The sequence below is a fragment of the Hemicordylus capensis genome, chromosome 2 (assembly GCF_027244095.1).
Source record: "Hemicordylus capensis ecotype Gifberg chromosome 2, rHemCap1.1.pri, whole genome shotgun sequence".
NCBI classification, from domain to species: domain Eukaryota; kingdom Metazoa; phylum Chordata; class Lepidosauria; order Squamata; family Cordylidae; genus Hemicordylus; species Hemicordylus capensis.
Genome location: NC_069658.1, coordinates 132,561,153 through 132,572,567, shown reverse-complemented (window position 1 = coordinate 132,572,567; position 11,415 = coordinate 132,561,153). Strand labels below are relative to the sequence as shown.

At 43.1% G+C, this 11,415-nt stretch overlaps 1 pseudogene; it reads left to right on the top strand.

Annotated features, from left to right (window-relative positions):
- The first annotated feature begins 733 nt into the window (after positions 1 to 733).
- Positions 734 to 9,935, top strand: LOC128343663 (NADH-ubiquinone oxidoreductase chain 2-like; annotated as a pseudogene).
- The last annotated feature ends 1,480 nt before the right edge of the window (positions 9,936 to 11,415 follow it).

Sequence of the window (11,415 nt, the reverse complement as noted above, 5' to 3'; positions counted from 1 at the left end):
CCCACAGTCATCTTTTTTCTAAATTAAAAAGCCCCAGGAATTGTAGCCTCGCCACATAAGGAAGGTGCTCTAGGCCCCTGATAATCTTGGTTGCTTTCTTCTGCACCTTTTCCAGCTCTACAATGTCCTTTTTTAGATGTGGTGACCAGTATTGTATGCAGTACTCCAGGGTGTGGCCACACCATAGTTTTGAATAAGGGCATTATAATATTAGCAATTTTATTTTCAACCCCCTTCCTAATGATTCCTAGCATGGAAGTGGACTTTTTCACAGCTGCCGCACTTTGAGTCGACACTTTCAACAAGGTGTCCACCACAATGCCAAGATCCCTCTCCAGGGGGTTATTTGCACATGGCTTCATGCTGCAGGGTAAATGTTGAGTGAAGCCACTTCGAAGTACACTAGCGTCATTGAGGGAAGCAGCCCCTCCCCTCTGCTCTTGGGTTTGCTTTTGATGCAAATTCACATGTTTTCCTTTGTGTTTTCCTTCTAGCCAATGGTGGGGGGGAGAGGGAAAGAGTACTGAAGAGCTACATCTGCATTTGTAAAGAGAGTATACTTCTTATCATGCTAATGATTCTATGTTAGTGCCTCTCTCTATTTACTCCTTTTCAGAAAAAGTGTTGTCAGAAAAAGTAGATTAAAACCAGCATTTTAAAAAGCTGGAGATAGCTCAAGAAAAGCTAGAATTTGCAAGAAAAAGCCTGATTTGTGTGTGCAGTGGGTCCAAGGATGTCAGAAGGACCTTGGGGTAAGTTTGGCTGGTGTGTGAACACACACACACACTCACTCACTCTCGGAGGAGATTCGAGGTAGAAGCCATGTGTGTAAAGCCGCCTGGTCAGTCAACAACAGCTCAGATCCCATCAACATATACTTGAAGTTGGGTTTTTTCATCCCAATGTGCATCACTTTTCACTTGCCAACAATGAACCACATTTGCCATTTTGTCGCCCATTCACCCAGTTTGGAGAGATCCTTTTGGAGCTCCTCATAATCTGTTTTGGATTTCACTACCCTAAATAGTTTGGTATCATCTGCAAATCTGGCCACCTCGCTGCTTACCCCAACTTCTAGATCATTTATTAATAAATTAAAAAGGACTGGTCCCAGTACAGACCCCTGAGGGACCCCACTTCTTACTTCCCTCCATTGTGAAAACTCTAAAACTCTGTAAAAACTAACCAGCCTGTAATTTCCCAGATTGCCCCAGATCCCTTTCTGGAAATCGGTGTTACATTTGCTACTTTCCAGTCCTCCGGTACAGAGCCAGATTGCAGGGGTAATTTATATATTTTTGCAAGGGGGTCAGCAATTTCACATTTGAGTTCTTTGAGGACTCTTGGATGGATGCCATTTGGCCCTGGTGATTTGCTGGTTTTTAATTTTTCCAGACAGTTTAGAACATCATCTCTTGTCACTTTTATCTGACTCAGTTCTCTAGCCTCTATCCCCAAAAAGCCAGGTTCAGGAACAAGTATATGCTCAGTATCCTCTGCCATGAAGACGGACATAAAGAACTAATTTAGCTTCTCTGCAACCTCCATATCCTTCTTAATAATCCCTTTCACTCCCTCATTGTCTAATGGTCTAAATGTATCTCTGTCAGGTTTCCTGCTTCTGATGCATTTAAATAAGTTTTTGTTTTTCCCCTTGATGCTTTTAGCTAAATGTTCCTCAAACTCTCTTTTCACCTCCCTTATTGTCACCTTGCATTTCTTTTGCCATTGTTTGTGTTCCTTTCTGTTCTCTTCATTTGGACAGGCCTTCCAATTTCGGAAGGAAGTCTTATTCCACTTTATGGCTTCCTTGATGTTACCTGTTAGTCATGCTGGCATCCTCCTGGACTTAGTGGTACCTTTCCTCCTTTTGTGTATACAATCTAACTGGGCTTCTAGTATTGTGGTTTTGAGTAAACTCCATGTACTCTGGAGTGAAGTGACCCTCCTGATTTTCCCTTTCAGCTTTCTTTTCACCATACGCCTCATTTTGGATAAGTTTTCTCTGCTGAATTCAAAGTGTCTGTGTTAGACTTCTTTGCTGATTCTCTCCCCACATGTATATTTTGATTGCACTGTGGTCACTGTTCCCTAAAGGGTCGATGATAATGGCACACCAGGTCCTAGGTGCCACTCAGGATTAAGTCCAAGGTCGCCTTCTCTCTGGTTGGTTCCAAGACCAACTGTTCTAGGGCACAGTCATATAGGAGTACACTCTTGACTGGCATAAGGGCTTGATCCACTAACGTCACCTTATCACCTTATATGGCTCATTGCCTTGTCTGCTAACCATTCAATTTGCCCTTTATTTTGGGATGAATGACCCTTTAGGATGGAGAATGGCAATCACCGCATTTGTTTATAGTAGGACCTTTGGAGCAGAAGAGCCGGACAAGTTCCAGGTTTGAAAACTAGATGGAGTGGATTTTTACATAGCTTTTTCATGAGGCAAAGCATTGTGTGGCCCCATCATTATGCTCTGAGCTTGCAACTCACACTTACCATGCAGTTACATGAATCATTCACCACATTTCCAACTGCTCATATATTAATGGAATCCATACTCTGAATATGCCCATTGTTGCAGTCATCTAAAGAACACACATGGAGATTGTAGTACAATCTATACTAAATAGGTTTGTTGGTGAAGTACATTCTGTATAGTAAAGACCTAGTCCTGTTTAAAGGCTACATAATCTCTCTGCCTAGAGATTTCTATACTAGGTGGTATAGAAATGCAATGAATGAATGATAGGTGAGGGGAGAGAGATATGTTTCCATCTACTCTCCAAGAGGAAAGGAAGTGGACTGACTCCCCACTGGAAATACCTGAGGAGTCAAGACAAGGGTCATAGAGAAGAGGCAAGCACGGACAGGTAAGGAGACCCTCACTAGTGACCTCTACTCCCAATGCCCCTAGTGGTCATTAAGAAAGTTGGTACAAAAGATCGATGCACTGGAACTCCATCTCCAACAGCACCTGCAAACAAGAAGCCTCCCAGCCAGTGCTAGGAGGATCCCTATAATCCGCTATGCTCTCGCGCATCCCAGTCCCCAACCCTCCATGCTGCCGGCAGTTGCCAGCAATCATCTGGGCGGGTGATCCTCCTGCCCAGGAAGGAGCCCTTGATCATCTGCTGTGGAGGTAAGCATTTTAAAGCTCCCTCCCCTGCAAATCAGATCCCTTTCCCACTGATCATGAGAAAGGACTCTGTTTGTGAGCACGTGTTGAACTTCATCTTATGGGTTTTGGCCCAGTATTAGAGCCTGTCCAGATCAGATTGAATCTTGATTCTGTCTTCTAAGGTGTTAACTACCCCCCCCCCCCATTTCATGTCTTCTGCAGATTTCATACACATTCCCTCTACTCCCTCCTCCAAGTCATTTATGAAAATGTTGAACAGCACAGTAGTTTTTGGCTCATTTTTAGCAAACAGACACTGCTAGACTTGTTGGTATACTCAGAAAGCATGCTGGTGGGATGCAGTTTCAGTATGCAGTAATGCAGCAAGTAGAAGTTTATTTCTTGTGGCAAACCTTGTAAAGCAGTTGTTATAAATGAACAGAGATTTCTTTTTCTGGTGCACCGTACAAGACTAAAAGGAAATGCTCTCGTGCCAAAGCAACAGCATCGTACGATGCATCACCATCATTGATCACTGTTGTAGAATTTTAAAAAATCGTACAATGGGGTTTTATTTGTTTAATGTATGACCACTTCATTTAAAAGAGAAAGTGGGAAAGGAGCAGGTTCATATTGTACTGCAAACCGAGGAGAAAGTATATGCAGGTAGTGAAACATTCCTTCATCTAAACAGAAATGTTGGAGGTCATTGAATTTCACATTTATATTGAGAATTTGATACTCTACAATTTCCATATTTAATATTTTCCCATTGGAGCAAGGATGTGTGTGTGTGTGTGTGTGTGTGTGTGTGTGTGTGTGTGTGTGTGTGACAGAGAGAGAGAGAGAGAGAGAGAGAGAGAGAGAGAGAGAGAGAGAGAGAGAGAGAGATGATTTTGGCTACCATTATCCCAGGATAGTGGCCAAAGCTCAACTCAGAATATTCAGGACTTTTAGTATGTTACTTACAACACTGTCCTCAGCATTTGTGTCAGTTTTCAAAATGGCACAACCCCACCCCTGAGCCTCCCCGCCCCTTATGACCCGCATTCAGAGAACATAATGTTGGCAACCCTAAGGGCAGCCATTCCATAGGGTGGCTGCCACAACCCTCATGGATATTCACCGTACCTCTGATGCTGAGGAAGGAGGGCCTCTGCAGAGGAATTAAAGTCACAGGCCAGCTTGACCAGGAGAAGGCAGTTCTTGAGATAATTTGTATGTACCACAAAGGATGCATGTACTTGTGTCTTCAAACTACTGGACATCTGTAGTGCTCAGCAGTGGTTTGCAGTGACCATTCACTTCTGTGGGTGAGCAGGAGTGACTTCAAGGGAATGGGTGGTTGGCTGGAGCACTTGCTAAGCCCTTCCTCCGCCTGCCAATTTCTTCACCACTCTACAATCCCTCCCTTTGGCCAAACTCCAAGACTGGGAAAGAAAAGACCAACTGGGGAGGGGGACAACTAAGAGGGAGGGTTTGCCCCTCCTTCATGCTCCCCCCCTCTAACTGGGATTGCTTTCCAGTGCTGGAGTTTGTGTTGGAGATGGAGTTCCAGTGCATCAACCTTTTGCACCAACTATCCTAATGACCACTAGGGGTGTCAGGAGTAGAGATAGTGAGTATGGGTCTCCCTAGCTGATCTACCTGTCTCTACTCTATGACTCCTGATATGACTCTTCAGATATTTCCTGTGAGAGTCAGATTCCCTTCCTTTCCTCTTAGAGAACATACTGTATGGAAACATATTTCTCTCTCCCTACCCATTCATTATGTAGTTCTTTAGATTATGGATTAGGTCTTTCCTATTCAAAGGTGTACTTCACCAATAAATACTTAGTATTTAGTTCTTCAAGAATCTCCATGTGTCTTCTCTAAATAACTGCAACAACTAAACACTGTAATTGGAGTGGGTAGCTTCTTTAGTGCTCGGCTAATTAACTGGGAGGGGGGTAAAAATTACAACCCCCAATAGTTTGCCTGAAGGGAGGGGTTGCCACAGTGGTGGGAAGAAAGTGATGGCTGGAAGAAGGCTTCAGCACCCCTCTCTTGCACCCTTTACTTTTACTTTTACTCAGCACCCCTCCCTTTACTTTTCAGCTTGCGACTGTGCCTCCATGTCTGCTCTTTACAGCTGTTCAGTGATGCCCCCTGTTTGTTCCAGCCTTAGTCTTGCCCCTAACAAAAGCCAGTGGCCAAGTCCATTTTGGTGACAGTTTGAAAGAAAGGGGGAGGTCCACGTCGTAGGGTTGCCATATCCTGGCTTTTCAAATCTAGGTGCCTAATCTGCATATTAGGCAAATTGGCTTGAAAATAATTTTTGAGCAGAATAGTGACTGCACGTTTTGCTCCATAACTCCACTTCTACATGGGCTAGAACTTAGCTTTTTTAGATGGTCACCACATCTAAAAAAGGACATTGTAGAACTGGAAAAGGTGCAGAAGAGGGCAACCAAGATGATCAGGAGCCTAGAGCACCTTTCTTATGAGGCAAGGCTACAACACCTAGGGCTGTTTAGTTTAGAAAAAAAACAACTGCGGGGAGACATGATAGAGGTCTATAAAATCATGCATGGTGTGGAGAAAGTGGATAGAGAGAAATTTCTTCTCCCTCTCACATAACACTAGAACCAGGTGCCATCCCATGAAATTGATTGCCAGAAAATTTAGGACCAAGAAATGGAGATACTGTTTCACACAATGCATAATCAACTTGTGGAATTCTCTGCCACAAGATGTGGTGACAGCCAACAACCTGGATGGCTTTAAGAGGATTTGGATAACTTCATGGAGGAGAGGTCTATCAACAGCTACTAGTTGGAGGGCTATAGGCTACCTCCAGCCTCAGAGGCAGGATGCCTCTGAGTACCAGTTGCAGAGGAGTAACAGCAGAAGGGAGGGCATGCCCTCAACTTCTGCCTGTGGGCTTCCAGCGGCATCTGGTGGGCCACTGTGTGAAATAGGATGCTGGACTAGATGGGCCTTGGGCCTGATCCAACAGGGTTGTTCTTATGCAGCTTTTTAAATTTTCAATTTTTAGAAGGAAAGCTGAAATCCGGGTGAATCTGAGTGGGCTAAGCAATCTGGGTGAGATGCTTAAAATCAGAGCAAAACACGGAATTTGGAGGGTCATGGCAACTCTATGCACATGGAAATTAGTTGTTTCAGTCCATCAGTCTGATTTCCTGTCAGACAGCCGCAAGGCAGTACCGTCATCAGTGCTGGTTGACTGCCCTGGCACCAACTGTGTGGCACATGAAGGGAAGGCAGAGAGGTGTCCACGGATGTAATTGGACTTGTCAGGCAACCAGCCTCCTTGCTGCTCTGTAGCTCAGGCGGCAGCTGCCTTCCTGGAGCCGCATCACCCCCTGGCCACAAAACAAGGCTTGTTTTTTTGTCATGCTGTTGGCTGTGTGGTGGGGAGATTCTTCACCATGTAATAAAACCCTGCAAGATTCAATGAGAGCCAAGTTGGACAAAGACTTGTAAAACTGGTTTGTTTTCTAGAGCAGGAAAAAGAAAAGAAAAGGTTGCCACTGAGAAACAAACAATTGAGACTATGATATGCTTGTTTTTCTGCTGTCTTTTCAAAACATCTGTCCCAATGTCTCTGCTCCCCCCGCCCAAGGGAGCAAACTCTATCCTTCTCCCTCTCTCCCTGATTCCTTCCACTTCATCCATTGCTTAACTGCATCTCTGTCACAGAGCCTTCCTCTTCTGACACCCTTGAGAGGAAACATGATAGTTTTGCAGTCTCCACTTTCCTGAATGAGTGGGATATTCCCAAGGCAGCCCTTTACAGGGTTTGTTTTCTTATGCAAAGTGGAGTTTCCAATGAGAGGAGAGACTACTTTTATATTCATTCATAGAGAGATAGAGATAGAGATAGAGATAGAGATTAACTGCCATCAAGTCGGTGTTGACTCTTAGTGACCACATAGATAGATTCTCTCTAGGATGATCTTTCTTCAACTTGACCTTTAAGGTCTCTCAGTGGTCCATTCATTGCTGTTGTAATCGAGTCCATCCACCTTGCTGCTGGTCATCCACTTCTTCTCTTTCCTTCTACTTTTCCCAGCATTATGGACCTCTCAAGGGAGCTGGATCTTCGCATAATCTGCCCCATGTATGATAGTTTGAGCCTGGTCATTTGTGCCTTGAGTGAAACATCTGGATCGATTTGTTCTATGATCCATTTGTTTGTTTTCCTGGCTGTCCATGGTATCCTCAAAAGTCTTCTCCAGCACCAGAGTTCAAAAGTGTCAATGCTTTTTCTGTCTTGCTTCTTCAAAGTCCAGCTTTTGCATCCATAGAGTGTCACAGGGGAAACCATAGTCCAAATTTAGCAACAATAGCTTCCCTTCCTGGGGAGAGCAACAGCAGATGGGCGATTTCTGCAGAGACCACAATGTGACAGGAAAGGGTTTAAATCCCTTCTCTCACACACTGTGACCCCAATCCAGATCAGAACCCCCTGTGGCTACTATCCTCCCACACAGGATGAGAATGCTGAGGTATGTCATTATGCATCTCTGTCTTCTCCTAATTCTTCCCGCCCCCACATCCCTAATTCTTGGAGCTTGGCATTATGGTTCTTCGTATTCAAACTGTTCAGTGACTTGCTTGTTCAGTACACCTTGCTGAGCTCTTGCTTAATATTAATGCTGGGGAAATTATGAATGGCATACTCTGATTGGCTTCTACCATATCCCAGTATTCTGGGTGGAAAATGCACTGAGAATTTTTCACAGGTCATGGTGGACTCCTGTCTTGATGCAAAGCAAGACATTGACTAAACATCAAAATCATCATTATAGTTATTTAATATGTATTAAGCACCTCAACCCCCTAGGTGCTGTACAATTAAAAAAAAAATACAGTAGAAAGAACACAGCCTTACAATCTAAAAGCATAGAATAAAAAAAGGGTTTGGAAAAAAAAGGAAATGAAGCCAAATAAAACTGAGGGGAAACTGTTAATGGAACAAGAAAATAATCTGGGAAATGCATCCCCAAGAAGAAGGCTTTATTTCTGAAATGCAGTGTTGATTTAGTCAAGGCCCCAGATCCTCAGAGGGTCCACTGCCAATCCCTAAAGTACCCATAGCCTACCTGTAGCCACTGAGTGTCTCTCTCAGCCTAATCACTGCTGTCTTCTCCTGGGGGGTCTCATCTGCAAATGGAGCTTCCCCCCATAGGGTCCTGCATCATTTCCACTTGCAGATGGGATGTCCAGAAGGAGACAGCAGCATAGGAGGTGGATGCAGGGAAGCGCAGGGGCCCCTGAGACTTGGAGCCAATCCTGCCTTTGGCCGCTAAGAAACAGTTAAAGAGTCTAAAAGTACTAATGAATCCTCAGTGAAGGGACTTCGAGAAGCCTAGAATATAAGAAAAAATGGGAAAGGAAATACTGCAGGGCCTTGTTTTTTTCATTTTTTTCTTTAAGGAAAATTCAGACCTGCATAATGGTGTCTAACTGCATAATGGAGTTGTACGTGAATCATTTTTTGTGATTCTATTTATTTATTTATTTATTTTAATGCCTCCCTATTCAGATGCTCTGTACAACAAAACAAAAAACTAACAGACAATCATTAAAAAAAACCCAAAATGTTGGTTTAAACCCTTCCTATACGAATGAGCCCTATTGTACTATCAATTGTTTTATAGATTTTAAATTTGGTCTGTTTTTATATATATATATTTAGCTTAATATTTTTATTGTCTTTTATTGTATGTTTTAACTTTTTGTAAACCGCCTTGGGGTTGTCTTTTAACGAAAGGCAGTATATAAATGCAACAATAAATAAATAAAAATAAATATTATTTTATCAAGGTAAGCCACAGGTACAATCATTACAATATCTAGCTACCACTGACTAATGGCTTGAACCAAACTAGAAATTAATACACTAGCAATCATCCCACTCATAGCACAAAAACATCATCTCTGAGCCACAGAAGACTTAACCAAATATTTCCTCACTCAAGCAGTGGCACACCTAGGCGAAACTGGTGCCCAGACTGCCCCCACCATGAGCCCCCCGCCATGGCCCCCCCCCCCCGCATTTTGGGGCGGCTTCTGCCGCCACCCCATGCCCACCCCTGCCCCACTGAGAACTGCGAAAAGATACCTTTAGCCACCAATGTGTGTGGATGGGGCTTCTGCCCCCCCCCCAACTTTTGATTGCCAGAAGTATTATAAGGTACAACAAACAAAGCGGCAATAATTATTGCAAACTGACAAAAACTAGCACCAATAGCCTTGCTACTATTAACACACGATAAAGTAAGCCCTACAGTACTAATGACTATAGGTATTATATCAGTTCTCACAGGCAGGTGAGGAGGACTAAACCAAACACAACTACAAAAAACCATAGCATTTTTGTCAATCGCCCACCTAGGATAAACTGCAACTGCCTAGAGCCTTTGGAGTCTGGCAATATATAAATTTAATAAATAAATAATGTTTTTAATTTTTTAATTTAAAAAACATTATTATAACACTAAATATTTCTATTAACTACCACCAAATCAAAACCAATTCAAAACATAATAATAACCTGAACAAGCTCACCATCACTATCAATTATTACAATAATAATCCTTCTATCACTAGGAGGACTACCACCCCAACAGGATTTATGCCAAAATGACTAATTTTACAAGAACTTGTAACCCAACACATAACACTAATAGCATCTATTATGTCTATTTCAACCCTACTCAGCCTCTTCTTTTATCTCTGATTATCATATACCGCCACTCTAACTTTACCTCCAAACACAACACCAATACCATATAAATAGCGATTCAAGCCAAATACTCAAACACTACTTACAATAATTCCACTCATTTCCTTGATACTTATATTACCCATCACTCCAACAATATTATAAGAAACTTAGGATAACATTTTAAACCAAGAACCTTCAAAACCCTAAATAAGAGTGAAATCTTCTTAGTTTTCTATAAAACTTGTAGAATACTAATCCACATCTTCTGATTGCAACTCAAATACTTTAATTAAGCTAAAGCCTTTCTAAATAGGTAGGCTTTTATCCTACAAACAATTACCTGCTAATTGCCCAATCCAGCAGACTTCTATCTAACGTCTGTTATATGAAAATGGGAGAAGCCCTGACGTCCTGAAAATGCTTCTCCACATTTGCAATTTGGCTGGTATCACCTCAGAGTTTGATAAGAACGGGAATCAAACCCACGTACACAGGACTACAGCCTGCAGCTAAAATATCCATTCATCTTACCTGTGACCCTTAATCACTGATTTTTCTCAACTAACCATAAAGTAGGGATGTGCATTTTGTTTCGGATACAAAACGTTTTGTGCACAAAACAGGCCATTTCGGCTGTTTTGTAGCCAAAGCAAAACACCCAATGCACAAAACAGAAAATTTTGTAGCCAAAACAAAATGTCCCTGTTTCGGATACAAAACGTTTTGTTGTTTTGGCTGTTTTGGAACTCCATTTTGCAATCACAAAAAATCTTTCTCCTTCAGTCTCCATTTTGAGTGTTGACATCTGTTTGAATTTCTGGCCCTTCCAGCCTGCAGATTGGCCAGCAGGGGAGCGCGGGGTCTGGGGTTGGGGAGTGCAGCGCGGGGTCTGGGGTGGCAGCAGGGGAGCGCGGGGCTTTGGGGTTGCAGCAGGGGTGCACGGGGCTTTGGGGTTGCAGCAGTGGAGCACAGGGTCTGGGGTTGCAGCAGTGGAGCATGGGCTTTGGGGTTGCAGCAGTGGAGCATGGGCTTTGGGGTTGCAGCAATTGAATTTAAAAATTTATGTGTGGTGTTTGTTGTTAGTTGTTGTTTCCACACTCTTTTGTGTGGATAAATTGCATTTCTGTGGGGGATGTGAATGTGCGTGACCAAAACTTGTTCTTTGCAAAGCTCTGCAGGTGTTGTAGATGTGTGATGTTGATGTTATTTTGGAGGGGAAAGAGTGGGTTGGGTGGTAGTGCCCCAATGGGTGCCTGCTACCACCTAGGTTTCAGAGTGATTGGGCAAAGGGCTCAATATTATTTGATTTTTGAAGTGAAGTTTACTCTTTTCCCCCATAGTGAAGAATGGAGGTTTCAGCAGCCCCAGAATTGCACATGTGGGGCACTTGGTTGGCCCAGAGAGAGTGGTGGCATAGTGAACATAGGGTGCCAACCACCCCCATGGCTTGATAACCCATGGTGTACTGGGTTCTGTTGTTTTGGAAGTGTTCTGAGTGTAGATTCTCTGTTGCATATGAGATTTTCAATGAGAAACCATGAATCCACTCTCA